The following is a 27,408-nucleotide window of genomic DNA, read 5'->3' as shown; positions in this document are numbered from 1 at the left end:
ATATAAAGTCTTAAAAGAACTTGGTGGTTTGCTGCATCCATACCCCTATCATCTACCTTAGGTATTTCTCCTAACGTTATCCCTCCCTAATTCCCCCACCCCCCTGCTATCCCTCCTCTAGCTCCCCCACTCCCCGACAGGCAGGAAACCACCATAGCACGTGTTTACCTATGTAACAAACCTGCACATTATGCACATGTACCCCAGAACTTAGAGTATAATAAAAAATTACAAAAAAACCTTGTCAAATCTGTATGTATTGGTCTATAAAGGTAGCTATAATTTATTGGCAAGTGAAAAATGCAAGGAAAAGAAGAATATGTCCAGCCCAAGACTAGATTTTAATAAAATAGGTGTGAGAATTTACATTAGACATTGTGTATACCTAAAACACTACTTTTTATGGAAAAACTGTACACAAAACTGCAAGAAGCATTTCCTCTAGGAGGTCACATAGAAAAGTTTCGTTTCTTACTGTGGTTTTGGTACTTTTCTAAATATGGTACTTAAAAATGTAGGATGAATGTGACCTAAAATTTTATAAATTATACATACATATCTTCAAGAAGGGCAGTTTTATAAAATTTGCTAACTGATAAGTACATGCATTGGCACAAAATAATTTGTTAAACTGGAAAGAAATTAGAAATGGAACAAATGAAAATGTGAAATCACAGTTCTGGGAGGAATCCTTTTATAATTTCCAAAGCCAGATTACTCTTACTATGCTAAAGGAGAGATGACTTACCTTAGGCAATGGCTTTCCCTGTTTGCAGTTGATACCACCAATGAAGACCATGTTGGGCATCACAGGTCTGGGATCATCCAAAACAAAGTCCGTTCGCAACAGCCAAACTGATGTGTGGCTGAACAGATCATATGCCGTGACAGGTGTCTGGAGAATTTCAGAGGCTACTTCTAGGGCAGTTTTGAAAAAATAGTGGCAAAATAAATGCTCCTCCAAGTGCGCGATGTGGTTCCGTACTCTCTCCTTGAAAGTCATGGCATCTGAGAACCCTGAGAGACCTCTAGGGACATAGGAAAGAGGAGCAGGGCACTGTGCACCTTCTTCAAGATAATGGCAAAATATCCCCCTGGAGAAGACCACAGAGGGGAGGGAGAAATATTTGGCAACAATTAAGCCACAGGTATCAAAAGGATCCAGAAACACCGCATCAAAAGAAGTCTCCTTTAAGTATTCTACTAATTTTTTGTCCTTAAACAAACTCCTGCAATTTGAAAAAAATAAGTCAAAAATACGAGTGTATGGACTCACTAATAGAAAAAATATACTTCGTATTTGTCTTTTCCATGGATCATTGGCAAATGCCATGAACTCTCGGTCCTGATCCTCCAGAGTGTATGAGGTTGAGTAAGTCTTCACTGTGCAATTCAGTGATCTTCCCAGTTGCCAACTCACCTCTGGCCTGACTACGACCACCTCATGCCCCCTGAGGACGAGTTTCTCCACCACCGACTGCATGGTGAACCAGTGACTCCCATCCATGGGCACTACCAGCAGTTTGCCTGCATGGGCAAAGCCACAGGTTAGCAGCAAACACACACATAGGGAAAGTGGGCCAGTCCACCCTGCAGGAGCCATTAGAGAACTTCAGCCCAGAGCCAGCAGCTGGGATTCTAAGCTCCTATAATACAGTAGGCAGAAGAATTACAGGCACAAAACCTGACCCTAATAGAGGCGTGTATTTATCCCTTCAGAAAAAAAAAATCACAGTCACTGACAATGATTTACTCATAAGAACAAGAATACATGAGTAGCCTTTGCTGAGATATCTATTTGTATGTTTTCCAGACAAGAATAGCTAATGGTCTTTGCCTTGGGGACAGATTATGCCCTGTGCTGCAATGTGAGTTTAGAAAGAGAATAATTAAGCAATGTTTTTGAACCCTGAAGATTCAGAAAGATAAAGAGAAAGTAAATTTGAATAAATCTAATGTATTTGGAATTTGTCCCAAAGCAATATTTAGATTTTGCCTTTTGGCAACCAAAACCTCTCTGTCCAGAAAGGAATTAGCATCCCATGTTCCAAGAAAGACAACAAGGCCCTCAGCACTGACCTCCTAACTGGCAAGAAATTGGAACTCACCTGCATCTCTGCAATGCATAAGCATTGCTGCTTGTCTTCTTCCATATCCAAACCCTGAGAGGCCTCTGAAATGCTGAAACAAGATGTACAACCCTGCCTCCATGGACCATACCAGAGACTTGATGGAAAGTGACTATCACCTATTTTAAATGGCTTTCGTCAGATACATTGCATGCAGTGGGGGGTCAGTAGCCCAATCCTTGCATGAGCACTCTGCTGAGCTGCCTCTCTATGATCCCTCTACTTCCACATTCTAGACATGCCACCACTCCACTGCCTCCTTCAGGAAAAGATGTCCTTGTCTCCCTCAGACTGCTGACTGCTCCTTGAGGCCAGAGGTGATGTCATTCTCGTGTTTTCGCCCTCCTTTCTCAGTACTCATGCTATGCGTTTGACATAGTTTGTATCTTTGTATGTTTGGGTTTACAAATAGGACCACCCGCTTCTATAAACATGCTAGCGCCCAAGCCTTGAAGGGAAAAGATCAACACACGCTGCCAGTTTTATTGTTGTATAAGAAGGCCTCAACAACACTTATTCTGGATTGGTTCTTTCATTGCTTTGTCCCTGAAGTCAGGAAATATTTTGCCAGTAAGAGACTGTCTTTCAAAGTTCTTTTGATTTTGGACAATGCTCCTAGCCACCCAGAACCCATGAGTTCAACACCAAAGGTGTCAAAGTGGTCTGCCTGCCGGCAAACCTAGGATTTCTAATTCTGCAACAAAAGAAGGAGAATATGGTCTTTCAAGATATGGATCTGAGAAAAATTCAAGAAGGAATAGACACCACACCAGAGGAATCAACAGAAGATGACTTGATGGAGATGAGTGCTTTTGAATCAGTACCAGGTACTAAAGAAGATATAGAAGAAACAGTGCCAGAAAACAAATTGTTATTAAACAATCTGGCAAGGCTTCTGATTATTAAGACTACTTTTGACTTCTTTTACAACATGGACCCTTCCATGAATGGACACTGAAATGAAAGCAAATGGGGAAGAAGGATTAGTATTGTATAAAAGCATTTTCAAAGACTGAAAAGGCAGCCAGGCACAATGGCTCATGTCTGTAATCCCAGCACTTTGGGAGGCTGAGGCAGGTACATCACCTGAGGTTAGGAGGTCGAGACCAGCCTGGTCAACATGGTAAACCCCATCTCTACTAAAAATACAAAAATCAGCTGGGTGTGGTGGCACATGCTTGTAATCCCAGCTACTCGGGAGGCTGAGGCAGGAGAATCACATGAACCCAGGAGGCGGAGGTTTCAGTGAGCTGAGATTGCACCACTGCAATCCACCTTGGGCAACAGAGAAAGACGTAGTCTCAAACAAAACAAAAACAAAAAAAAAAAGGTCAAACAATAATTATGATATAATTCTGTAAAGTTACACTAAGTGTGCCTGACTCTCCTCCTTTGATCTCCTCCACTCTTCCCCATCTGCCACCCCTAAAGCAGCAAGACCAACCCTCCTCTTCCCCCTTCTTAGTCTACTCAATGGAGGACAGTCAAGAGGAAAACATCTATGATAATTCACTCCCACTTAATGAATACTTAATTTTCTCTACCTCAATATTTTCTTAATAATGTTTTCTTTTCTCTAGCTGACTTTACTGTAATAATACAGTGTATAACACATATAATGTGCCAAATATGTGTTAAGTGACTGTTTCTGTTATGGGTAAGGCTTCTAGTATACAGTAGGCTATCAATAGTTGAATTTTTAGGAACCCAAAAATTCTATGCAGGCCAGGTACAGTGTCTCACGCCTATAGTTCCATCACTTTGGGAGGCCGAGGTGGGCAGATCACTTCAGGCCAGGAGTTGGAGACCAACCTGGCCAACATAAGAAAACCCTATCTTGACTAAAAATACAAAAAAATTAGCTGAGTGTGGTGGCACACACCTATAATACCAGCTACCCTGGAGGCTGAGGCAGGAGAATTGCTAGAACCCAGGAGTCAGAGGTTGTACTGAGTCGAGATTGCACCATTGTGCTCCAGCCTGGGAAACAGAGCACAACTCTGTTGCACAAAAAAAAACAACCTTCCATGCGAATTTCCTACTGCTTGGGAGTTGGTACATCAATCCTCGCATTGTTCAAGGGTCAAATGTACTAGCAATGAACAATTGAAAATTGAAATGAAAAAATACCACCTAAATAACATCAAAAACATGAAATACTAAAAGATAAATCGGACAAAAGATGTGAAACACTCTACACTGAAAATGACAAAACATTGGTGAGAGACCTGAATAGATATGTTCATGAATCAAAAAAACTCAAAATTGTTAAAATGTCATTTTCCTTAGTTTATCTATACATCTAATACAACCCCAACCTAAATTCTAGCAGGATATCTTTTTGTACCAATTGGCAACCTGATTCTAAAATTAATATGGAAATTTAAAAGATCTACAATAGCAAAAATTACTTTTAAAAAAATAGAAAAAAATGGTTTCATCTCTAAGGCTGTCAGAGGTAGGCAGCTTTGACACAGGACCTGCTGGAGCTCATGCTTGAACGTGTGAGTCTCAGACTCTGGAGGTGAAAATGCTTATATGAAATATTGTACATTTGGAAGAGGATCCAAGATGGCCAATTAGGAGCAGCTCAGGATTGCAGCTCCCAGCAAAAGCATGGAGAGTGAGTGGATGCCGCATATCCAGATGGATTTTTATTGCCCGCAGACCAGGAGATTCCCAGGTGGAGGAGCCCCACTGGTCACCAGCACAGCTGTTTTGGCCGACGTGGTGGGTCTCCGCACAAAATACACGGGTCCAGGTGCCATTTTAGCTGGCGATTGGAGCTCCTGGGAGACAGAGTCACCCATTCAACTGATAAAAAGGGGACTGAAACAGGGAGCCAGGCCAGGAGATTCCTGGGCAAAAAAGCACCACAAATCTCTGTGTAGGTGTTTCAGTCAGCACAGTAGGTCACAGCACGGGAAATCACAAAGATCCTGGTACCTTTTCAACAGGCAACTGGAATGCTGGGGAGACAGAGTTGCCCATTCAACTGATAAAAAGTGGACTGAAACAGGAAGCTAGGCCAGGAGATTACTGGGTGAAAAAGTGCCACGGGCCGCCAGTGCGGCTGTTTCAGCCAGCTCAGCAGGTCTCTGCATAAAATCTCACGCAAATCTGGGCGACTTTTCAACTGGCAACTAGAACCCCTGGGAGACAGAGTCACCCGTTCAACTGAAAAAAAAGGGGGGGTTTGGGGCAGGGAGCCAGGTGATCAGGCTCGGCGAGTCCCACCCCCACAAAAAACAGCAATGTGAAATGCTCTGGATTGAGAGTTTCACAGGAAGCACAGCTGAACCAGGGATGATCCAGCTCTGTGGGGGAGGGGTGTCTGCCATTACTGAGGCAGTCCACCACTACCGAGGTAGTCCGCCATTGCTGAGGCAGTCCACCATTACTGAGAGAGTCCGCCATTACAGAGGTGGGCTGCCATTGCCAAGAGAGTTCTAACTATACCCCTATAAACAAGACTGCAGTGAAGTTCACATGGCAGTTGGGTGGAGCCCACAGCAGCTCAGAAAAGCCTCTGCAGGCAGATTTGACTAGGCTGTCTCTTTGCTGGGCAGGGCAGCCCTGAGAAAAGGCAACAGAACAACAGAAACTTATAAATAAAGCCCTAACTCCCTGGGACAGAGCACCTGGGGAAAAAAAAAAGGCATTTATAGTTCTGCTGCAGCAGACTTAAACGTACCTGCCCAGCAGCTCTGAATGGAACAATGGAGATCACAGCTCAGCACTTGAGCTCTTATAAAGGACAGACTGTCTCCTCAAGCAGCTCCCTGACCCCCATATAGCCAAAGAGCCACCTCATAAAGGAGAGCTCAGACTGACATCTGGCAGGTATCCTCTGGGACAAAGCAGAAGAAGAAACTGGCAGCAACCCTTACTGTTCTGCGGCTGCTAAAGGTGATCCCCAGGCAAGCAGGGCCTGGAGTGGACCTCAGCAGTCCTACAGCAGAGGGGTCTGACCGTTAAAAGGAAAACTAAGAAACAGAAAGAAATAACTTCATCATTAACAAACTGGACGTCCACTCAGAGACCCCATCTGAAAGTCAACAACTAGAAAGACGACAAGTAGATAAATCTACAAAGATGGGAAGGAACCAGCACAAAAAGGATGAAAATACCCAAAACCAGAATGCTTCTCCTCCTCCAAGGGATCATAACTCCTCACCAGCAAGGGAACAAGACCGGATGGAGAAAGAGTCTGATGAATTGACAGAAACAGGCTACAAAAGGTGGGTAATAAGAAACTTCTGAGCTAAAAGAACATGTTCTAACCCAATGCAAAGAAACTAAGAACCTTGAAAAAAGGTTTGACAAAATGCTAACGAGAATAAACAGCTTAGAGAGGAATATGAGTGAATTGATGGAGCTGAAAAACACAACACGAGACCTTTGTGAAGCATATAAAAGTTCCAACAGCTGAACTGACGAAGCAGAAGAAAAGATATCAGAGGTTGAAGATCAACTCGATAAAATAAAACAAGAAGGCAATATTAGAGAAAAAAGGGTAAAAAGAAAGGAACAAAATTTCCAAAAAATATGGGACTATGTGAAAAGACCTAATCTACATTTGATAGGTGTATCTGAATGTGATGGAGAGAATGAATCCAAGCTGGAAAACACTCTTCAGGATTTTATCCAGGAAAACTTCCCCAACCTAACAAGGCAAGCCAATATTCAAGTCCAGAAAATACAGAGAACACCACAAAGATATTCCCAAGAAGAGCAACCCCAAGGCAGATAATCGTCAGATTCACCAGGGTTGAAATGAAGGAGAAAATGCTAAGGGCAGCCAGAGAGAAAGGCTGGGTTACTCACAAAGGGAAGCCCATCAGACTCACAGTGGATCTCTCAGCAGAAACCCTACAAGCCAGAAGAGAGTGGGGGCCAATATTCAACATCTTTAAAGCAAAGAACTTTCAACACAGAATTTCATATCCAGCCAAACTAAGCTTCATAAGGAAAGGAGAAATCCTTTATGAACAAGCAATTACTCAGAGATGTCATCACCACCAGGCCTGCTTTATAAGAGCTCCTGAAAGAAGCACTAAACATCAAAAGGAATAACCAGTACCAGTCACTCCAAAAATGTACCAAATGGTAAAGAGCATTGACACAATGAAGAAACTGCATCAACTAATGGGCAAAACAGCCAGCTAGCATCAAAATGGCAGTATCAAATTCACACATAACAATATTAACCCTAAATGTAAATGGGCTAAATACCCCAATCTAAAGACACGGACTGGCAAACTGGATAAAAAGCCAAAACCCATTGGTGTGTTGCATCCAGGAAACCCATCTCACATGAAAGGATACACAAAGGCTCAAAATAAAGGGATGGAGGAAGATTTACCAAGCAAATGGAGAGCAAAAAAAAAAAAAAAAAAAGAAGCAGGAGTTGCAATTCTAGTCTCTGACAAAATAGACTTTAAAGCAACAAAGATCAAAAGAGACAAAGAAGGATATTATGTAATGGTAAAAGGATCAATGCAACAAGAAGAGCTAATGATCCTAAATATATATGCCCCCAATACAGGAGCACCCAGATACATAAAGCAAGTTCTTAATGACTTACAAAGAGACTAAGACTCCCACAATAATAGTGGGAGACTTTAACACCCCACTGTCAATATTAGACAGAACAATGAGACAGAAAATTAACAAGGATATCCAGGACTTGAACTGAGACCTGGACCAAGCAAACCTAATAGACATTTACAGAACCCCCGACCCCAAATCCACAGAATATACATTCTTCTCAGGACCACATCACATCTACTCTAAAATTGACCACATAATTGGAAGTAAAGCACTACTCAGCAAATGCAAAAGAACAGAAATCACAACAAACAGTCTCTCAGACTACAGTGCAATCAAGATAGAACTCAGAACTCAGAAACGAACTCAGAACCACACAGCTTCATGGACACTGAACAACTGGCTCTTAAATGCTGACTAGATATACAATGAAATGAAGACAGAAATAAAGACGTTCTTTGAAACCAACAAGAACCAAGACACAACATACCAGAATTTCTGGGACACATTTAAAGCAGTGTCTAGAGGAAAATATATAGCAATAAATACCCACATGAGAAGGAAAGATCTAAAATCGACATCTGATCATCAAAATTGAAAAAGTTAGAGGAGCAAGATCAAAAAAACTCAAAACCTAGCAGAAGACAAGAAATAACTAAAATCAGAGCAGAACTGAAGGAGATAGAGACATGAAAAACCCTTCAAAAAATCAGTAAATCCAGGAGCTGGTTTTTCAACTATACACTGGGGTCTATTGGGTGGAATAGGGGAGGGACAGTGGGGGTGGGGGAGGAGGGATAGCCTGGGGAGAAATGCCAAAGGTGGATGAAGGGGAGGAAGGCAGCAAAACACACTGCCATATGTGTATCTATGCAACTATCTTGCACGTTCTGCACATGTATCCCAAAACCTAAAATGCAATAAAAAAAGATAAAAAAAAATAGACCGTTAGACAGATTAATAAAAAAGAAGAATCAAATAGATGCAATAAAAAACGATAAAGAGGATATCACCACAGATTCCACAGAAATTCAAACCATCATCAGAGATTATTACAAACAACTCTATGCACATAAACCAGTACATCTGGAAGAAATGGATAAACTCCTGGACACTTGCAAACTCCCAAGCCTAAACCAGGAAGAAGTCAACACCATAAATAGACCAATAACAAGGGCTGAAGTTGAGGCAGCAATTAATAGCCTACCGCATAAAAAAAGCCCAGGTCCAGATAGGTTCATAGCTGAATTCTACCAGACATACAAAGAGGAGCTGGTACTACTCCTTTGGAAACTATTCCAAACAATCCAAAAAGAGGGAATCCTTCCCAAATCATTTTATGAGACCACTGTCATCCTGACACCAAAACCCGGCAAAGACTCAACAAGAAAAGAAAACTTCAGGCCACTATCCATGATGAACATATATGCAAAAGTCTTCAATAAAATACTGGCAAACCGACTGCAACAGCACATCAAAAAGATTACCCACCATGATCAAGTAGGCTTCATCCCAGGGATGCAAGGCTGGTTCAATATATGCAAGTCTATAAACATAATTCACATAAACAGAACCAAAAACAAAAACCACATGATTATCTCAATAGATGCAGAGAAGGCCTTTGACAAAATTCAACAGCCCTTTATGCTAAAAACCCTCAATAAACTAAGTATTGATGGAACATCTCTCAAAATAATAAAAGCTATTTATGACAAACCCACAGCCAATATCATACTGAATGAGCAAAAACTGAAAGCATTCCTTTTGAAATCTGGCACTAGACAAGGATGCCCTCTCTCACCACTCCCATTCAATATAGTATTGGAAGTTCTAGCCAGAGCAATCAGGCAAGAAAAAGAAACAAAACGTATTCAATTAGGAAAGGAGGAAGCCAAATTGTCTCTATTTGCAGACAACATGATTTTATATTTAGAAGACCCCATCATCTCAGCCCAAAATCTCCTGAAACTGATAAGCAACTTCAGCAAAGTCTCAGGATACAAAATCAATGTGCAAAAATCACAAGCATTCCTAAACACCAATAACAGACTTAAAGAGAGCCAAATCAAGAACGAACTGCCATTCACAACTGCTACGAGGAGAATAAAATACCTAGGAATACAACTAACAAGGAACGTAAAGGACCTCTTCAAGGAGAACTACAAACCACTGCTCAACGAAATAAGAGAGGACACAAACAGATGGAGAAACATTCCATGCTCAGGGCTAGCAAGAATCAATATCGTGAAAATGGTCATACTGTCCAAAGTAATTTACAGATTCAACGCTATCCCCATCAAGCTACCAATGACCTTCTTCACAGAACTGGAAAAAACCACCTTAAACTTCATATGGAACCAAAAGACAGTCCACATAGCCAAGTCAATTCTAAGTCAAAAGAACAAAGCTGAAGGCATCACACTACCAGACTTCAAACTATACTACAAGGCTACAGTAATCAAAACAGCATGGTACTGGTACCAAAACAGAGATACAGACCAATGGAACAGAACAGAGGCCTCGGAGGCAACACCACATATCTACAACCATCTGATCTTTGACAAACCTGACAAAAAAAAGCAATGGGGAAAGGATTCCCTGTTCAATAAATGGTGTTGGGAAAACTGGCTAGCCATGTGCAGAAAACAGAAACTGGACCCCTTCCTGATACCTTACACTAAAATTAACTCCAGATGGATTAAAGACTTAAACCTAAGACCTAACACCATAAAAACCCCAGAAGAAAATCTAGGCAAAACCATTCAGGACATAGGCATAGGCAAGGACTTCATGACCAAAACACAAAAAGCATTGGCAACAAAAGCCAAAACAGACAAATTGGACCTAATCAAACTCCACAGCTTCTGTTCCACAAAAGTAAAAGTCATTCGAGTGAATTGGCAACCAACAGAATGGGAAAAAAATTTTTGTACTCAACCCGTCTAACAAAGGACTAATATCCAGGATCTACAAAGAACTAAAACAGATTTACAAGAAAAAAACAAGCCCATTCAAAAGTGGGAGAAGGATATGAACAAACACTTTACAAAAGAAGACATATATGAGGCCAACATATATGAAAAAATGTTCATCATCACTGGTCATTAGAGAAATGCAAATCAAAACTACATTGAGATAGCATCTCACGCCAGTTAGAATGGTGATCATTAAAAAATCTGGAGATAACAGATGCTAAAGATACTGTTGGTGGGAGTGTAAATGAGTTCAACCATTGTGGAAGACAGTGTGGCGATTCCTCAAGGACCTAGAAATAGAAATTCCACTTGACCCAGCAATCCCACTACTGGGTATATATCCAAAGGATTATAAATCTTCTATTATAAGGACACATGCACACGAATGTTCATTGCAGCACTGTTTACAATAGCAAAGACTTGGAACCAACCCAAATATCCATCAATGATAGACTGGACAGGGAAAATGTGGCATATACACACCATGGAATAATATGCAGCCATAAAAAAAACAATGAGTTTTTGTCCTTTGTAGGGACATGGATGGACCTAGAAACCATCATTCTCAGCAAACTGACACGAGAACAAAAAATCAAACACTGCATGTCCTCACTCACAGGTGGGTGTTGAACAATGAGAACACATGGACACAGGGAAGGGAGCATCACACAATGGGGTCTGTTGGGGGGACATAGGGGAGGGACAGCGTGGGGTGGGGAGTTGGGGAGAGATAGCATGGGGAGAAATGCCAGATATAGGTGATGGGGAAGAAGGCAGCAAATCACACTGCCATGTGTGTACCTATGCAACAATCTTGCATGTTCTTCACATGTATCCCAAAATCTAAAATGCAATAAAAAAAGAAATAAATTGGATAGCAATTATTACCTAATCTCAAGACTTATTATAAATTTATAGTAATCAAATATTTCACAAATAGATCACTAGAACAGAATAGAATATTCAGAACTAGAAGTATGAACAGCCAAGTTTTTTCAAAGATGCAAAGGCAATTCTTTTCAACAGTTGGGTATCCATTTGCAAGAAAGTGGGAAAAGACATTACCTCTGTGGTCTTCCTCCTAAAAACCTATAATCCCTGTCTTCATCTTCCCAAACTGAGGCTTGGGACCTATTAAACAAGAATTCCCCATTCCCCTCTCCTCCAGGCCCTTGGTGTAACTGCCCAAGGGGCTCACCTTGCCTGCTGCCTAGACAGAGCTGATTTGCAATAAAGAGTAATTCATGCAGAGCCAGCTGTGTGGTAGACCAGAGTTTGATTATTACTCAATTCAGTCTCTGTGAGCTTTCAGGGAACAGAGTTTTTAAGGACTACTCTGTGGGTTGGGGGAAGCCAGTAAGCCAAGAGTGCTGATTGGTCAGGGATGAAATCATAGGGAGTTGAAGCTGTCTTCTTGTGCTGGGTCAGTTCCTGGGCAGTGGCCACAAGATCAGATGAGCCAGCTTATCTATCTGGGTGTTGCCAACTGACCCATCAAGGGAAGGGTCTACAAAATATCTCAAGCACTGATCTTGGGAGTAGTTTAGGGAGGGTCAGAATCTTGTGCTGCACTAATCCTAAAGTTAACTGTGCATACTGTACTACTGTGATAATTTCATAGCCACCTCCTGTTGCTGTTGCAGGGAGTTCAAGTGTTGCAAGTATCCACTCAGAACACCAAGCCAGGCTGATCATCTCCGTGTGTGCAGTCCATCCCTCCAGTAAATTGTGTATCACAGTAAAAACTGACCTTGCAGTTCTCCTGCATTGTTTATCATGTCTGGTGCATATCAAAACACAGCTTGTATGTGAGCGCAGTATTGTTACAAGAAAGGCATACTGATATACTCTAACATAACCTGAAGAAAGCAAAGCCACTATATAACAACACAAAGCTAAATAAAGGTGGAGGATATAAAGCTGGAGAATTTAATGGTAGCAAAGGATGTTTTGCTAGTTTTGAAAGAGGTTTAGCTTTAAAAATCTCAATATAGGGCCAGGCACGGTGGCTCAAGCCTGTAATCCCAGCACTTTGGGAGGCCGAGACGGGTGGATCACGAGGTTAAGAGATCGAGACCATTCTGGTCAACATGGTGAAACCCGGTCTCTACTAAAAATACAAAAAATTAGCTGGGCATGGTGGCACGTGCCTGTAATTCCAGCTACTCGGGAGGTTGAGGCAGGAGAATTGCCTGAACCCAGGAGGCGGAGGTTGAGGTGAGCCGAGATCGCGCCATTGCACTCCAGCCTGGGTAACAAGAGCGAAACTCCGTCTCAAAAAAAAAAAAAAAAAAACTCAATATAACAGAAGCAACTTCTGCCAAGCAAGAGGCAGAAGATGAGTTCCCAGACCCCATGAAGAGAAGCATTGAGGAGAAAGAGAATCTACCTGAACAGGTTTTTAATTCATGCAAAAGTGCCCTATTCTAGAGAAAAAGGAGAAAATGCCACAAAGGATATTTATTAGTAAGGAAGAGAAGTGGGCACCAGGATTTAAGCCAGGAAGGGATAGGCAAACTCTGTTGTCTTATGCAAATACAGTCCGATTGATGATCAAGAATAACCTTATCTATAAACCTGATAATCCTTGAGCTTATAAGGGAAAAAATAAATGCCAGCCGCCAGTCTTCTCGTTGTATAAGAAGGTCGGTACAACAGAAACACTTTTTCTGGATTGGTTCCATGAAAACCAATGCTTTGTCTCTGAAGTCAGAAATACCTTCCAGTAAAGGACTTCTTTTGACCTGATTTTGATATTGAACAATGCCTCTAGCCATCCAGAACCCCATGAACTCAACATTAAACGAGCCAAAGTGGTCTCCATGTCCTAAAGCAACACCTCTAATGCAGCCTTTAGAACAAGGGGTGGTAAGGCACTTTAAGGCTCCTTACACGTGGTTTTCTATGGAAAGGACTGTCAACGCTATGGAAGAAAATGTTAATGGGGTGAATATCAGGAAAATCTAGAAGGATTACACCATGGAAGATGTCCTTGTTGTACAGAAAAAGATGTAAAAGCCATCAAGCCTAAAACAATACATTATCACTAGAGAAAACTGTCCAGACAGTGTGTGGGACTTCAAAGGATTTAAAACAGAGCCAATCAAGGAAGTCATGAAAGAGATGGTAGATATGGCATGAAAAAAAAGCAAGGTGGGTGTAAAGAGTTTGAACACAGAGATCTTGGAGATATTCAAGAGCTAATGACACCACACCTGAGGAAGACGACTTGATGGAGATGAGTGCTTTCCAGTCAGTAGCAGACAATGAGGAAGAAGATACAGAAGCAGCAGTGCTGGAAAATAAATTGACATTAGAAAGTCTTGCAGAAGGATTCTGATTAGTTAAGACTGCTTTTGACTTCTTTTACTACTTGGACCTTTCTACTGAAACTAAACCAAATGGTGAAGAAGAATTCATACTATATGCAAGCATTTTTTCTTTTAGATGTAGTCTCAACACTGTCACCTAGGCTGGAGTGCAGTGGCATAATCTCAGCTTACTGCAATCTTTGCCTCCCAGGTTTAAGCGATTCTCCTGCCTCAGCCTCCCGATTACCTAGGACTACAGGCGTGTGCCACCACACCTGGCTAATTTTTTTATTTTTAGTAGATACAGGGGTTTCACTGTTATCCAGGATGGTCTCGATCTCCTGACCTCATGATCCACCCGCCTTGGCCAGCCAACGTGCTGGGATTACAGATGTGAGTCACCACACCTGGCCTGGATGCATGCATTTTTAAGAACTGAAAAAACAAAAGTGTCAGACAATAATTTGATGTATTTCCATAAAGGTGAATCAAATGTGCCTGCCTCTACCACCTCTTTTTCCGTCTCCTCCACCTCTTCCCCCTCTGCCACCCCTGAAACAGCAAGACCAGCCCTCTTCTTCCTCCTTCTCAGCCTACTCAGTGGAGGACAATCAAGAAGAAAACCTTTATGATGAGCCATTCCCACTTACTTAATACTTAATACATTTTTTCTCTACCTAAGATTTTCTTTTCTCTAGTTGCCTTATTATAATAATATAGCATATAACATAATAAGTATGTCATTGAGATACCGTTGCACCCCAGTTAGAATGGCGATCATTAAAAAATCTGGAGATAACAGATGCTAAAGAGGATGTGGAGAAATAGGAACACTTTTACACTGCTGGTGGGAGTGTAAATTAGTTCAACCATTGTGGAAGACAGTGTGGCGATTCCTCAAGGACCTAGAAATAGAAATTCCATTTGACCCAGCAATCCCATTACTGGGTATATATCCAAAGGATTATAAATCGTCCTACTATAAGAATACATGCACACGAATGTTCATTGCAGCACTGTTTACAGTAGCAAAGACCTGAAACCAACCCAAATGCCCATCAATGATAGACTGGACAGGGAAAATGTGGCACATATACACTATGGAATATTATGCAGCCATCAAAAACGATGAGTTCATGTCCTTTGTAGGGACATGGATGAACCTGGAGACCATCATTCTCAGCAAAGTGACACAAGAACAGAAAATGAAATGCCGCATGTTCTCACTCATAGGTGAGTGTTGAACAATGAGAACACATGGTCACAGGGAGGGGAGCACTACACCTTGGGGTCTGTTGAGGGGAATAGGGGAGGGACAGCAGGGGGGTGGGGAGTTGGGGAGAGATAGCATGGGGAGAAATGCCAGATATAGGTGAAGGGGAGGAAGGCAGCAAATCACACTGCCATGTGTGTACCTATGCAACTATCTTGCATGTTCTTCGCATGTACCCCAAAACCTAAAATGCAATTAAAAAAAAGAAAAAGAAAAAAAAAAAACATAATCAGTATGTGTTAATCAGCCATTTACGTTATTGGTGAGGCTGTTGTTATACCACAGGCTATTAATAGTTAAGTTAGGGGAGTCAAAATGATATGTGGTTTAACTGGTGTCCTTAATCACATTGTTCAAGGGTCAACTGTACTAGTAATGAACAATTGAAAATGGAATGAAAATACCACTTAAACAACATCACAAAAACATGAAACTCAGGGATAAATCTGACCCAAGACGTGAAGACTGTACACTGAAAACTATAAAACACTGAGGAGAGATCTGAATAAACAGATATGTTCATGAATTGGAAAACTCAAAATTGTTAGGATGCCATTTCTCCCCAGTTGAACTATAAATATGATCCCAACCAAAGACACAACAGGCCCTTTTTGGTGCAAATTGGCAAACTGATTCTAAAATTCATACAGAAATGTAGAAAACCTACAAGAGCAAAAACAACTTTGAAAATAAATTACAGAACTAATCTACTTCATTTCAAGACATTATAAAGCTATATTTATCATATATTTCACAATTGGACCAATGGAACAGAGTAGGAAGTTCAGAAATAGACGCTTAGAAGTATGAACAACGAAGTCTTCACAAAACTGCAAAGACAGTTCAGTGGAGAAAAGACTATTCTTTTCAATAGTTGGCTGTCCATAGGCAAGAAAGCAAGAAAAGACATGAGCTCTGTGGTCTTCCTCCTCAAAACGTATAACCCCAGTCTAACCATGATCAAAACATCAGACAAGCCAAGACTGAGGAATATTCTACAGAACATCTGACCAGAACTGCTCAAAACTGTCAGAGTCATCAAAAACAAGGAAAGTCTGAAAAATTCTCACATGCTAGAGGAGATGAAGGGAACGTGATGGCTAAATGTCATGTGGTATCCTGGATGGGTTCCCAGAAATGAAAAAGAACATTAGGTAAAAATTAATGACATCTGCAGAAAACATAGACTAGTTCTTCATAATGTATCATGTGTTGGTTAATGAGTTGTGATAATATGCTACAGTAACATCACATTTAAAAATACGGGAGGCCAGGTGCCATGGCTCACACCTGTAATCCCAGTACTTTGGGAGGCTAAGGCTGGCGGATCACTTGATGTAAGGAGTTTGAGACCAGCCTGGTCAACATGGTGAAACCCCATCTTTACTAAAAATACAAAAATTAGCTGGGTGTGGTGGTGCATGCCTGTAATCCCAGCTACTCAGGAGGCTGAGGCATGAGAATCACTTGAACTCAAAAGGCAGAGGTTGCAGTGAGCTGGGATCGCCCCACTACACTCCAGCCTGGGTGACAGAGTGAGCCTGTCTCAAAAAAGAAAAAAAAAGAGAAAGAGAAAACAAGGCATAGGATATATGGAAATTCTCTGTGCTGGTTCTTGCAACCTTGCATAAATCTAAATTTATTCTAAAATAAAAAGTTTCAGCTGGCTGCAGTGGCTCACGCTTGTAATCCTAGCACTTTGCGAGGCTGAGGCGGGCTGATCACCTGAGGTCAGGAGTTTGAGACCAGCCTGACCAACATGGAGAAAACCCATCTCTACTAAAAATACAAAATTAGCTGGGCATGGTGGTGCATGCCTGTAATCCCAGCTACTCGGGAGGTTGGGACAGGAAAATCACTTGAACCCAGGAGGCAGAGGTTGCAGTGAGCTGAGATTGTGCCATTGCATTCCAGCCTGGGCAGTAAGATTGAAAACTCCGTCTCAAAAAATAAAATTAAATTAAATTAAATCAAAAGTTTCAAGGAAAAAAGACAGTCCATAAACTGAGAAAGTATAAATATCCAGAATATATAAATAACTTTAAAACCTCAATAATGAAGACAAATCCTAATTTCTTAAAAAAGGATTTAGATCTGAACAGACATTTACCAAAGAAAGTATACAGATGGCAAACAGTCACATGTAAAGATACTCAACATTATTAAATAGAAAAATCAAACTAAAAGTACAATTTAATTTACATACTCATTAGAATAGCTGCGATAAAAAAGACTGACCATATCAAATGATATAGTTGAGATATCTGTCTCTCTGAAGTCAAGTGTTGAAATTTGATCCCTAATGTTGGAGGTGGGGCTTAGTGGGAGGTATTTGAGTTACGGGGAGGGATTTCTCACAAATGACATAGAACACTGTTCCCAGTAGTGGGTGAGATCCTGCCCTATTGCTCCTGCAAGAACTGATTGCTAAAAAGAGCCTGGCAACTACTCCTTTTTCTCTTGCTTCTTTCTCACCATGTGATCAGTACCTTCCACCTTCACCTTCTGCCATGAATGAAAGTAGCCTGAGTCTCCTGCCACAAGCAGATGTACGTGTACAATCTTCTTGTACAGCCTGCAAAACTGAGGGCCAGATAACATCTCTTCTTTATACATTACCCAGCCCCAGATAATTCCTTTATAGCAACAGAAAAAGCACTAAAACACCAGGTGCTTGTGAGCATGAAGAGTGGCATAAAACAAGGCCTGTGAGCCAGGAAAGCTGACGTGATTGGGGACCTTGATAGCCAGTAGGGACAGCAGGCTACAGGGCATCACCAGAATGTCCTGAGTGGGCCAAAGAGATAGTGTATGGTGTTGGGTATCATGTTCTCAGGGTAGACTGAAGGAAAAGAGAAGTTGGTCAGTGGAAGCAGCAGTAAGTGGCACCAGGAATTTCATAAAGACGTGGAAAGGTTAGGTCCGAAACACAGGTGAAGGATGCACCAGGGCTCACTTGTTCAGGAATTCTCATAGGAAAAGAAAAAAAGGTGTTTGACCAAGGGAGCTGCCACGTGAAGCATGTGCATGATTATCTGCACATCTTAATGGGGATGCCCAGGAAGGTGTAAACTGAAAATAAAATACTAAGCACTGCTCCCACAGAAGTGAATGGACCCCTTCAGGCCAGAGGAACCCCAGAGAAACCTTCAAAACTGAATCACAGCCACCATGGAACAGCAGGCTGGACACACCTCATCACACTCCTTCCCATTTGCAGTTTGAACCTTTGAAAGGCTGAATAAGACTGACAACCTCCATGGATCCTTCCAGAGATTTGATAGAATGTGGCTGTCACCTACTATAGTGGCTTTCTTCAGATATGTTGCCTGCAGTAGGGAGTCGTGGCCCTATGCTTGCCCAAGTACTCTACTGAGCTGCCGCTCTCTGCCCACTCTGCTTCTGCATTCTGAAGAGAGCTGCAGGCCTCTGCTGTGGGCTCACCCCATAGGCCTGGTGCCTTCTTTCAGGAATACATATTGGTCATCCCCAGTATCATGAGCACTCCTTAAAGTCAGAGATTATGTCTTCTTCCTATTTTCATCCTACTTCCACAGTACCCATGATATACCTCGCACAGAAGAAGTTCATGGAATTCTTGTTGCATTGGGCTGAATTACATCATGCAGGTTTCCATGTATTAGCCCAGCAGTGTGTGTCAGGTAACACCCTGAGGAACATTTAGTGAGGGATTCAGCAGCCAACTTCAGGGCATAATCCTTGTAGGAGCACAAGATGGTTCCCTCCAGGGAGCCTGAGCCTAATGGTTACTAGACATTGCTTAGTCACCTTGTCTCTTGGTGACTGGGGCACTGGCAGATGACTGCCCTTGAAAAACAAACACGACAATGAGTGATCTACCTTCCCTGGAGGCTTACATCAGTATAGAAATCAATGAAATCAAAAACGGAAAACCAATGAAACCAAAGCTGATGTTTTGGGCAGATCAATTAACTTGATAAATCTCTAGCTAGACTGACTAGAAAAAAAGACAGAAGATACAAATTACCAATATCAGGAATGAGAGAGGTAGTATCACCATAGATTCTACAGGTATTAAAATAATAAGAGAATATAAACAAGTTCATGCCAACAAAATCTATGACTTATATGGAATAAACATTTCTTAAAAGACACAAGCTGTCAGACTTTACACAAGAAGAAATTAATAACCCAAATGACATAATCTGTATCTTTTTAATTTAAATTGAACATTGAATGCAACTGTTCCCACAAACAAAAGGGGAAAGTTCAGATGACTTCACTGATTCTACCAAACACCAAAGGAAGAAACAATACCAATTTCTCACAATCTAGTCTGAAAAACGGAAGCATTTGAAATGTCCTAATGCATTTTGTGAGACCAACATTACCACAATACCAAAACCAGATAAAGATGTGACAAGACAGAAAAACTACAGACCCTCAAACCTTATATATGAAAATTTAAAACAATATTTTAGCAAATCAAATTCAATAATGATATGGTTTGGCTGTGTCCCCACCCAAATCTCATCTTGAATTATAACTCTCACAATTCCCAGGTTTCACAGGAGGAACCCAGTAGGAGGTAATTGAATCATGGGCACAGGTCTTTCCCATGCTCTCCTTATGACAGTAAGTCTCACAAGATCTGGTGGTTTTAAAAATGGAAGTTTTCCTGCACAAGCTCTCTTTCTTTGCCTACCACCATCCACGTAAGATGTGACTTGCTCCTCTTTGCCTTCTGCCATGATTGTGAGGCCTCCCCAGTCACATGGAACTCTAAGACAATTAAACCTCTTTCTTTTATAAATTGCCCAATCTCAGGCATGTCTTTATCAGCAGCATGAAAACTGCGCCAGGCTAATCTGATGGTTTTAAAAACAGGAGTTTCCCTGATTAAGCTCTCTTTCTTTTCCAACCACATAAGATGTAACTTGCTCCTCCTTGCCTTTCGCCCATGATTGTGAGGCCTTTCCAGTCATGTGGAACAGTAAGCACAATAATTTTTTTTTTGTAAATTGTCCAATCTTGGGTAGGTCTTCATAAGCAGCATGAAAATGGGACTAATACAAATAATATTTTAAAATATGTAATACATAAAAAGATCATAAACCATAAGCAAATGGGGTTTATCCCTGGAATGCAAAGCTGGTTTTGCCTTTAGAAAATTAATCAAGGTTGTACAGTCTTGTTCACAGCAACTTAACTCACAACAGCCAAAAGGTGAATGCAACCCAAGTGCCCATCTCCAGATGAGTGTATAAGCGAAATCTGGTAACAGTGGAACAAGATTCAGCCTAAAGAAGGAAATTCTGACACATGCTACCACATGGATAAACCTTGAGAACTCTGTGCTAAGTTAAATAAGCCAGCCACAAAATGACAACTGGTTTAATCATTCTACTTGTATATGGTACCTAAAATAGTCAAATTCATAGAAGCAAAGACAAGAATGGTAGTTGGCAAGGGCTAGGAGAAGGGAGAATGAAGAATTATGGTTTAATGGATCCCAAGTTTCAGTCTAGGAAGATGAAAAGAGGTCTACAGATGAATGGTGCTACTGGCGGCACAGCAATGTGAATGTCCTCAACACTGAACTGTGCACTTAAAATGGTTAATGTAATAAATTTTATGTGTATTTCACCAAAATTAATCATAAAAATAAATAATGTCTTTAAAAATTAGCCATGTGTGTTGGATCACACCTGTAATCCCAGCACTTTGGGAGGCCAAGGGTGGATGGTTTGTGTCCAGGAGTTCAAGACTAACCTGGGGAACATGATAAAACCCCACCTCTACAAAAACTACAAAAATTAGCCAGGTGTGGTGATGTGTGCCTATAGTCCCAGCCACTAGGGAAGCTGAGGTGGGAGGATTGATTGAGCCTGTAAGGTCGAGGCTGCAGTGAGCCATCATTGCCCCACTGTACTCCAGCCTGGGTGACAGAGCAAGACCCTGTCTCAAAAACAAAAATAAATAAATAAATAAAAATAACCACAAGAAATGGATCAATGTAATACACTAAATAAATAAACTAAAAAAAGAAAACCATGTAATCATCTTAATAGGCATAGAAAAAGTGTTTGAACAAATTCAACATCCATTCTATATTTTGTTCTTTTCTTTTTCTTTTGAGACAAGGTCTCACTCTGCCACCCAGGCTAGAGTGCAGTGGCACAATCACAGCTCACTGCAGCTTTGGCTTCCAGACTCAGGCAATCCTCCCACTTCAGCCTCCCAAGTAGCTGGGACTACAGGTATGTGACACCATGTACTACTGATTTTTAAAAATTTTTTGTAGATGGGGGTCTCACCATGATGCCCAGGCTGGTCTGTAATTCCTGGTCTCAGTGATCCTCCTGCCTCAGCCTCTCAAAGTTCTGGGATTACAGGCATGAGCCACTGTGCCCAGCCTATTCTTGTTTTGTTTTTAATTCAGGTTCAGGACAGGCACTTTTGGAGCTCATTAATGTTGTCACTTGTCTCATGTCACCTCTCTGCTTAATGTCACAGGCACAAAGCAGCAGCTGAACCAACAGCTGCTCCACTTTTCTCACACCCCTGTCAGCTTCTCCCATACCTGAGACAGGTATGTGATTAGCTCTATCAGGAAGGGTCCCAGCTTCTGAAGGTCATTCACATTGTCCAGGTAGGAGGCAGTGAGAACTGTCCGAGTTCCACTCCCTTCGGTGGGTCCTGGCTTCTCCTCGCTGTCCCCATTTCACATCCATCTACCCTGCCTGAAGACCCACCCTGGGGTCCTTAAGCTCCACCATCAGACACCAAGGCCGTTTGCAGGGATCGTCCAGCCAGCTCCCACCTTGCCTCTTGCCTATCCCTCACCATCTATATGCACAGTGGCTCTTCTTCTCTCATTGAACCCTGACTGGTATAGACTGGAAGCAGGGGCTGTGGCAAAGTAACGCTTTGTATACTTATTGATTTGAAATACAAGGGGCAGAAGGGAGAAGAGCGGGGATAGAGTCTAGATCACAGCTCTATTGCAGTTTCTGGAGGAAAGACAGGCAGGGCAGGAGAAACAGTTTAGGACTCCAGTTTGAATAATTTCAGTGGGCTCTGAGCTATAAGGATGGACTGTTTGCTATCTCTTATAATTAACTGGCCCGCAGAGGGGCACTGCATCACCAGCCAGAAAGTGATTTTAAGATGTGAAAACATTATAGTATATAAAAAATGTAAAAATACAAATAATATAGCAAATACACTTTCTTTTCTCATGAATAAATACTTAAGAATAGCTGTGTTCTATGATAGGTGTATGTTAACCTTCTAAAGAATCTGCCAAATAATATTCCAAAGTGGCTGGACCCATGACCCCTCCCACCACCAGGATCTCTTCACACTCACCAGCACCTGGTGTCTTAGACTTTTTGTGTTGCCATAAAGGAAATCTACGTCTAGGTAATCTACAAAGAAAACATGTTTTGTGGCTCATGGTCCTGCATATTGTATAAGACACATGGCACTAGCATCTGCATCTGGTAAGAGACTCGGGCTACTTCCACTCATGGCAGAAGGTGAAGGCAGAAGATGCCCATCACATGGTGAGAGAGCAGAGAAAAAGGAAGGAGGTGCCAGGCTCTTTTAAACAATCAGTTCTTACTGAAAGTAATAGAGGAAGAACTCACTCATTACTGAGAGGAAGGCACCAAGACATTAATAAAGGATTCACCCCCATGACCCAAACACCTCCCACTAAGCCTAACCTCCAATACTGGGGATTAAATTTCATCATGAGATTTGGAAGGGACAAATATCTAAACTATATCATTTGGTATTGTCAGTCTTTTCCCTTTCAGCCATTCTAATGGGTGTGTAAATTAAATTGTGGTTTTAATTTGATTTCTCTAATCACTAATGATGTTAAGTGTCTTTACATGTGCCTGCTTGCCATCTGTACACTTTATTTGGTAAATGTCTGTTCAAATCTTTGCACTTTTTTTAAAAAATGTGGTTTGTTTTCATTTTCTCCTCATTGAATTTTAAATGTTCTTTATAATTTTTGAATATTTCTCCTTTATCACAAACACGCTCTGCAAATATTTTCTCCCAGTCCGTGGACTTTTTTTCCATTAAACTTTTTATTTTGGAATAAATTTAGATTTACAGTAAGTTTGCAACAAATAGCACAGAGAATTCCCATATATACTGTACCTAGTTTCCCGTTTTTAAATGTTATGTTACTATAGCATATTTATCACCATTCATTAACCAACGTTTGATACATCATGAACTAAAGTCTATGTTTTCTTCAGATGTCATTAATTTTTACCTAATGTCCTTTTACATTTCTGGGATCCCATCCATGAAACATATGACTAAATGTCTTGTGCTCCCATGACATTTAGTCATATGTCTCCTTCACCTCCTCTAGCCTGTGACAGTTTCTTAGACTTTTTTTGTTTTTGATGACTTTGGCAGTTTTGAGCAGTGCTGGTCAGTTGCTCTGTAGAACATTCCTCAGTTTGAGTTTGTCTGATGTTTTCATCATAGACTGGAGTTATACGTTTTTGGAAAAAAGACCACGGAAGTAATGCCCTTTCCTGCTTTCTTGGGTATGGATATCCAATTGCTGAAAAGACTATTCTCTCCCCTGAATTGCCTTTGTACCTTTGTAAAAACTTGGTTATTCATACAACTGTGTATTTATTTCTGGACTTTCTATTCTGTTCCATTGATATATTTATGAAATATTTTATTACTATCCTTTGTAGGAGGTCTTAAAATGAGTCAGCATTAGCTATTTTTTCTTGTTTTCCATTGTCGTTTTTGCTTTTGTGCGTCCTTTACAGTTACACATAAATTTTATAATCCGTTTGCCAATTTGTACAAAAAATGCCTGCTGGGATTTGGGTTGTGATTATATTGAATGTATAGAACTGGGAGAACTGACATCTTAACAATTTCGAGTGTTCCAATTCATGAATATATTTGTTTATTTAGGTCACTCATTAATGTTTTATAGTTTTTAGTGTACAGTATTTCACATCTTTTGTCAGATTCAGCCTTAAATATTTCATATTTTTATGCTATTAAGTGGCATTTTCATTCCAATTTTCAATTGTTCATTGCTACTACAGTTGGCCCTTGAATAAAGTGAGAATTAGGGGCACCAACTTTGTGCAGTCAAAAATGAGCATACAGCTTTTGACTCCCCAAAAACATAACTACTAATAGCCTGCTGTTTGCTGGAAGTCTTGCCAATAACATGAAGTCAATTAATATTGTGTGTATTTGTGTATTATATACTGTATTTTTCTTACAATAAAGTCAGCTAGAGAAAATGAAAAGTCATAGGAAGAGAAAAGATCTTTACTATTCATTAAGTGGAAGTGCATCACCATAAAGGTCTCCATGCTCACTGAGTGGACTGTTGAGGAAGAGGAGGGGATGGTCTTGCTGTTTCTGGAGTGGCAGAGGGAGAATTCGTTGAGGAGGTGGAAGGGGAGGCAGAAGACATTGGCACACTCGATTTAACTTTATATGGAAATATATCATAATTATTGTCTAATAGTTTTGCATTTTCAATTCTTTAAAAATGCTTGCATACAGTACTAATCCATCTTCCACTATTTGCTTTAGTTTCAGTACCCATATCATAGAAGGGTCCAAGTTGTAAAAGAAGTCCCAAAGCAGTCTTAATCAGAATCCTTCTGCAAGATTGTCTACTGGCAATTTATTTTCTGACAGTGCTTCTTCTATATCTTCTTCCTCATTGTCTGGTACTGATTCAAAAACACTAATCTCCATCATCTTCTGTTAATTGCTCAGATTTGTTGTCTATTAACTCTTGAATTTCTCCCAGACCTGTATCTTCAAATACTTTATGCCTATCTTATTTATTTATTCATTTTTGGTGCCATATCCACAATCTCTTCCATGGCGTTCTTGATTGGCTCTGTTGTAAATCCTGTGAAGTCAAACACAACATCTGGACACAGTTTTCTTCAGCACTGTGTTGTTTGGTGCTTGATGGCTTTCACAGCTTTTTCCATAACACGGGCCTCTTCAATGGTGTAATCCTTCTGGACTTTCATGATATTCTCCCTGTTGAAAATATCATGAAAGTGATATTCTCTTCCACAGTGTTGACACTCCTTTCCGTAGAAAACCATATGTAATGAGCCTTAAAGTTCCTTATGACCCCTTGATCTAAAGGCTGAATTAGAGATGCTGTGTCTGGGAGCCAGGAGGCCACTTTGGTGCTTTCATTGTGGAATTTATGGGGTCCTCGGTGGCCAGGAACGTTGTCTAATATCAAAAGCAATTTAAAAGGAAGTCCCTTACTGGAAAGGTACTTCCTACTTCAGGGACACAGCACTGGTTTTCATGGAACCAATCCAGAAAAAGTGTTTTTGTTGTACAGGGTTTCTTATTGTAAAACAAAAAGACTGGCAGCTAGTGTTTATCTTTTCCCTTAAAGGCTCAGGGATTCACTGCTTTATAGATGGTACATTTGAAAGCACTTTGGTAAAAAGGTGAGTAGTTAGAAATATAGTATGAAAAGAATGTTGGAACCATCAGTGGACTAAGAACATCAAAATGAAGTTTCCACAGTGTACACTGAGGAATCGTGGAAGCTTCTTTAGCAGAGAGGTTTGAGCTCAAAGTGCAGCTTAGATGGATAGTGCATCTTATAGTGATAAGCAGGGTGGGTTGTGTAAAATGGGAGTCCACTGAAAAGGCTATTATCCTAATGCAGGTGAGACCTCATGGGGATCTGATAGGAGGAGAGATAGCTATAAAAATGGAAGGACTGTCCGGACAATACTTTGGCCACTAGTTGGATTCATAGACAAAAGGCGAAGTTTCAAATACAGCTCCAAGACTTTGATTCTAGATGAGGAGAAGGATGGTGGTAAGAGGCCATTTGTTCATTCAATAAACATTTCTTAAAATCCTGCAATGAGCCAAGCACTGTTTGGGTTGCTGGGAACACTAGTTAAAGCCCATGTTCTCTTGGAACCAGTTTTCCAGTGGTCATTCTTGGTCAGGGAATGGAAGTTTGAGGAATATCTACCATAAAGAAGAGGGGGAGTGAAGTACAGCAGGCAAAGGTGAGAAAGTCAAAAAAAAAAAAAAAAAAAAAAAAAAGAGAAAGAGAAGCAGAAGACAGAATGTCATGGAGCCAAGGTGGAGAGTCATGAAGAGGGAGCTGGTAAGGGGTGATGTGGAAGAGTAAAGACTGATGACAATTGAAAACAGGCTATTACCACTTTCATTTTCTAGTATAGAGCTTTTTTGCCTCCTAGCTGGCCCACTGCCTCGAGTTCTTTCCTTACCAACATTTCCTGAACCTCCCAGGCACACAAATCTCCCTCAAATGTTCCTAATACAAATTCCTTGGTATGGCATTCTCTTGGATTCCTGCCTTTCCATCTTCACTGGTGGCTATCTCTGTTCTCAATCTCTCAAGTTTTGGCTGAAGCCAAAATTATTTTCTTCCTGACGCCCTCCTTCATTCTTGCATGGAGACTGGAAAGGGATTGATACCAGAAAAAAAGCCTAGCCAGGCTACTGAAATAGCCTGCCAAAAGGGCTCAAGTGGGAAAAGGAATAATTTTGAGATATTTTTAGTGTATTTGCATGCTACTTACGGTTAGTGGAGACAAAATAAACACTGAGGTGGTTATAAACATTCAGGGAATGTGGAACATTTTTCACAACGTTTGTAGTGAAGATACTCTTGGAAACTGTCCTTAAGGTACTTGGCAAACTTGAAGCCCTACACAACTGTTTCCCATGTTTACGTAACTTTTACTCTAAAAGACAAGTGAGCTACGACCGAGGCTGGGGCTCTCCAAGCCGCCACAGGCCCAGGGTCGCGAAACGGCAGCGATTCCCGTGGCCCGAGACCACTGCCCCGACACGAGTAGAGCGCCGCGTCCTCAGGCAGGCCTGGGCCGCCTCTCCCCTCGCCCTCCTCCACTGACTTTGTACACCGTGCTGCGGGTAGTATGGATTGTGGAAAGCAATAAATATAATCTTAAAAATGTGAATGAATGAGTGCTCCGCTGGCCGAGGGGACCTGCGAACTCACCAGCCAACTTTTAAGCCAGCTCACCTTTCCCGCTCCCGCTACAGATCCCAAACCCTTCAGCGAAGGAGTTACGTTTCCCATAAGACCCCGCGCGAGAGGCCGGCGCTCCCGCGGGGCATCCTGG

General features: G+C 41.2%; 1 pseudogene across 1 annotated transcript; it reads right to left on the bottom strand.

The window, feature by feature from the left end:
• Positions 1-957: 957 nt before the first annotated feature.
• On the bottom strand, positions 958-27,408 carry LOC144582946 (UDP-glucuronosyltransferase 1A8 pseudogene; annotated as a pseudogene). The gene is made up of 3 exons (XR_013536481.1): positions 27,309-27,408; positions 1,421-1,527; positions 958-1,094 (listed from the first exon to the last, which is right to left on the bottom strand). The product of XR_013536481.1 is annotated as a UDP-glucuronosyltransferase 1A8 pseudogene (transcript).

Source organism: Callithrix jacchus, chromosome 6 (assembly GCF_049354715.1).
Source record: "Callithrix jacchus isolate 240 chromosome 6, calJac240_pri, whole genome shotgun sequence".
Taxonomy (NCBI): domain Eukaryota; kingdom Metazoa; phylum Chordata; class Mammalia; order Primates; family Cebidae; genus Callithrix; species Callithrix jacchus.
Note: the sequence above shows the minus strand (reverse complement) of the source record. Positions and strands in the feature narration are given on the sequence as shown.